Genomic DNA, 5,030 nt, shown 5'->3' on the forward strand with positions numbered 1-5,030 from the left:
GAGCCGTTTTAGGTAGGCGTGGTTAACTCTTAACTTTTATAAAGAATATCTCTTTGGTTTTGAGACTTTAGTGTTTGCAACTTTACAGATCTTCTTTATGCACCAAGAGCTTGTAACACTCCAAAGAGAAAGGAAAAATTTAAATCGCATCATATGACCCCTTTAATAAATGTTCTAGTAATGCTGCGTTTATATATGAGCTTTGTCTCAGATGTTTCTCTTAAAATTACTTGTGGGAAATACACAGACATACGTGGGATTAATATTTGCATACGGTATGAGTAAAAAGTATATATTTATGCCACTTACAGTTCTCAAATCGTTTGGTCTTGAAGAATCTGAATAGAATAAGTTGTTATTTTTGTTAATATTATTGATCAGAACTGCTTTTTATTGCAGTTCTTAAGACTCAATGAAGGTCCTATTTGCGCTTCATTGAAATATTAGCTTTGTCTCAGGTGTTTCTTTCAAAATTCCTTGTGAGAAATACAGATATACTGTACATGGCATAAATGAGATGAATATATGCATACAGTATTAGTTATATATTTATGCAGCTTGAAGGAATTTGAATGTAAGTTATTATTTTTATTATTATTATTATATTTCCCTTTTGCATTCATGAGACTTCATGAAGGTACTAGTTATTTAAATATTACTTTTGTCTCAGATGTTACTCCTAAAATTTATTTAGTAACTTACTAAAGGAAACAAATAAGTCAAAAGTTGACATACGGTAGCAGTATAAAACTGTAAAATTCATGTGGATTGCATAACTCAGATAATTGATCTTGGGTGGATTTAATAAGAAATGATCGTATTGAGATCTTTGGTATCTTATTAGCTCATCTTTTCTGAATGTCTTGAGGTAGCATTACTAGTCTTCTCCTACTACTAGTTCTTGAAAAAAAAAAGAGCAATTTAATCTCATTGCTGCCTGGGAGAAACATCTGAGATATAGAGATCTTATTTGTAATTTGACTGTCCTATGGGACATGTAATCATTTAGTCCAGAACAGCTGTACGTACATGGTCCTCACATTCCTGTGCTGGGCAGCAGGTGCATTAGTGGCCGTGAAGTGCTGGTGGAGATGGAGTTGCCGCTATAATCTGGTGGCACCATGACAGCATGCTGCTTGTGCCAGCTCAGAAACTGCCAGGACAAACCACATGCTGGACACACGACGCATCTCTGACGTAAAGGCACCATATGTCAAAAAAAAAAAAGAATGTTCACATTTCCTGTGCACTTCCTCTTCTTGTAGCACCTCTGTGACCTTAGAAAGAGACGAGCGAGCAACCAGCAGTCTCTCTTTGACTCCCAGCTCCTGATGTATTCATAATGCCTGTCTCATTGATGTTCATTAATGTAGGAGTCACTGCTGGGAAAACAACATCTCATTTTTAGCTTCAGCAACGCTGTCGTTGCAGTGGGTCTCATTTGTTAACCATTCAGTTTTGTACTTTAATGTATCCTGAATTTTGGGTTTATATTAGGGTTGGGCCGATAGACGATGCTATCGTCCATCGCCGATGGCTGACAGACATCACGATGTTGAGCCGGCATCGTGATCCCCCCCCCATACCCCTCGCAATCCGCCGCATCCTAATTCCGTGTTCGGAAAAGAAATTAAGTGTTCTACGGAACCCCTAAAGGGAATAAATAGCCTACGAGATGGGACGATAAAAAAAATATTTAAATACTTTCTCTCACAATTATATAGTTGGGTAATTATACTAAATTGTGGGCATCAGGGAGCCGCTACTAATATGCAGGGCATTGAAACCGCTTTCGAATGCGCGTTCTCATTTTACTTTCACTTTCACTTTCGAGATTAGCGATCACACGGACACTCTATACTACGGAACGGCAGTACCTACCACACATTTTACAAGATTAGATATTTGTCAGTGGTGCTCAGTATCTGCAAATCATTCGCCATTGTCCTATCAGTCATCTCTCCTTACTCTGTGTATGTGGTAAGTGAACTTTCATGTTCTGTAATGTAACAGTCTACCGCTAGCAAGCGGCTAACCATGTCCCTTTAGTGGCTCCGTAGAATGCGTTATTTGTTTTCCATGCCTTTCTGCATACGGATTCACGCTTCGGGCACACCCCTAACCTCGCCCCCCGATGTCATCGTCCATCACGATGTTTCACTGTAGACATCGTCCGATGGCAATTTGACATCGCCCAACCCTAGTTTATATAAAATGTATTTATTTTTATATTATAAATATATATTTTTATATAATATATATTATTCAATATTTTATGGTAATTTATCATATTATAAAATTGTTTAAATATAAAATGTATTTCTTTATTTTTAATATATATAAACTACCATTTAGTGCATTAAATTTGGATTTGGAGTCAGTAATTTTTTTTATAAGGCTGCATTTATTTAATCAAAAATACAGTAAAAACTGTAATATTGTGAAATAATATAACAATTTATAATTATTTAAAAATATTTTAAAATGTAATTTATTCCTGTGATTGAATAAATTAATTTCCAGCAGCCATTTCTCCAGTCTTCAGTTTCACATTTTGATCTCAGACTACTGAACTCGACTAAGAGATGCCTGCAATTTTTACTGTATGAATGGAAATTTAATCAAACTCAAAAGTCTGTAATTAGCGGCATAAATGCATGAAACATTTTGATTTACATGTTATGAGTCTAAAATATAGTACATTTTCACTTACTAAAACAATTGAAGAAAAACATTGAAATTGTATGCAGTATTCTATTTTTTAGATGAACCTTTTATATTATTTTATATTATACTTTTATATGATTTTTTATATTATTTTATATAATATTTGATAATATTTCAATATTTTAAATAATACAAATTTGTGCAAAAAAAAAAAAAGCTTATATGGCCATGGTTTGAATGTGTATTATGGTAATTGAAAACTGCAGGCACATTTTTCCTCATCTAGAATAATCCAGAGATTTTGTGTAAGAACCTCTTCTGCGCACCCAAGTATGCAACTTGTGTAGAATCACTGGTGAATGAGACCCAGTGAGAGTGTTGTGTGTGATGTGATTTTGTGCCCCAATCGCATTAGTTCACCTTTCGAGACTCTCACTCCCTGATAAAATCATGTTTGGGTGCACAAATGTCTGAGACCTTGAGGACTGAATAAACCTGCTCGTGACTTCAGGTTGATAACCTTTAGCGTGCTCATGTGGGAATGTTTACCTCATACAGATGTGTAATGCATTTTGACTGCGTGGCTTCAGCTCATTGGAGCTTACTAACTTCAGCCTTGCTTTGAGGTCGCAGGTGATAAACGGATGAGGGCTGGAAATATATCCCCCTCACAGGGGTGAGACCTGCTACTGAGGAATGATATTTTTAGTGTAGCATTTTTAGGGCAGATCGGGTAAAGTCACATCTCGGGCTTGATATGTGATTGATACATTTGTGAGAAACCAAAGGTTAGAGTGTGTGTTTTTATCCAACATCTTGTGGTGCTGAGAGAAGTCACATTATAAAGGATCTGAAAACAGGTTACATGATATATACTGGTATATGCTTTGAAAAACTGAAATGATTACATATTTTTAATTTTAGTATGAACTTTGAACCACTTCGTACATTTGAAATCCCTGCTTCTGATTACTCCATACTCAATTTGGGTACAAGAGTTAAGTACCAATCTATAATTACCAAGTCAACATAATCATAGACATCAAATTTGGAAGCACCAGCCAAGGACTTCCAGAATAAATACTGAGGAGTACAACTGACATTCACAATAAGCTGTTGTCTGTCGGCTTGTTCAAAGAGACAGTACGTCTAACACTTTATCTCTTTCTGCCTCTCTTACAATGATGTTCACCTGTTTTTCCCTCACTCTTCATCTTCGTCTTTACCTTGGCTTTTTTTCTCTTCTCTCTCATTCCATTTTCTGACAGAAGAGAATGTTTATGAGGAGATCATGCTCGGTAAACATGAAGCCCACTCATCTCCACCTGTCTTTTCTCTATCCTGTTCATAGCTCTTATATGATATTTAGTAGATACTGATAGTACAGACATAGTTATCTGTAGAGAAAAGTATGCTAGTAAAATCAGCATTGTAGACCCACATATGCACACTTGTCTTGTTGTAGAGCTCTGATGTATGTGTGTTGTCTCTCTGGCAGAGTCTATCAAAGAAAGTGAAGAGGAAGGTAAATTCATTAGTGTAGAGCCCTGTGCACTGCGCTGTTCCTGCTGGACTCTCTGTAGACTGCTTTAGGTCAGACAGAACCAGTTTGAGACCACAGACCACCAATAGAATGAAGAACCCTGTAGATCCAGTGCAGTAGGTTACTAGGTTTTAGCAGGAAAGAATGGAATGATGGATGAGGTTTGCTGTGTGCTTGTGTGTGTAAAAATATCCCTACAATGATAATAATAATAATAATAATAATAATAATAATGGTGAAACCTACATTTTAGGAAGCCTACCATTATATGAAGGAAAACAACTTCATAAAGGCAATAAGGCATTGACTTATGCTTGGTTTCATATGTAAAAATGACAGACAATCAGAGTTCTGGTTTGGGCAATGTTAATCTGTAGTAATTATATTTGGCTAAATTAAGATGCCAGATTGTTTGTCCCTAAACATTGTCAGGTTGAGAGAGAGCAGTTAAAGAAAAAAATAAATAATAAATAAAAATCTATACTGAATGATAGTCTTTTTGCCTATATTTCCTTATGAAACTATATTTGCTTATTTGATGAAGACACTTTTCTTATTAATATCAATGTTGAAAATAGTTTTTTTCTGCTTAATATTTTTTTGGGAAACCGTGAAATCTTAAGTATTCCAAGGTTTTGACAACTAGTTTATATTTATATAAAATAAATAAAGTAATAAATGACTGATAAATGCTAAATGACTAAATGTAAATATATATATTTTTATAAGAACTACACTATATATATATATATATATATATATATATATATGTGTCTGTGTGTGTGTGTGTCAATAACATATATATCTCTCAAATAAATAT

General features: G+C 34.9%; 1 protein-coding gene across 1 annotated transcript in view; it reads left to right on the plus strand.

Annotated features, from left to right (window-relative positions):
- Positions 1–5,030, plus strand: part of shank3a (SH3 and multiple ankyrin repeat domains 3a) — a 265,841-nt gene that overhangs the window by 183,997 nt on the left and 76,814 nt on the right. The window lies entirely within an intron of this gene.

This window comes from Sinocyclocheilus rhinocerous, unplaced genomic scaffold (genome assembly GCF_001515625.1).
Source record: "Sinocyclocheilus rhinocerous isolate Xijiao unplaced genomic scaffold, SAMN03320098_v1.1 scaffold717, whole genome shotgun sequence".
Lineage (NCBI taxonomy): Eukaryota > Metazoa > Chordata > Actinopteri > Cypriniformes > Cyprinidae > Sinocyclocheilus > Sinocyclocheilus rhinocerous.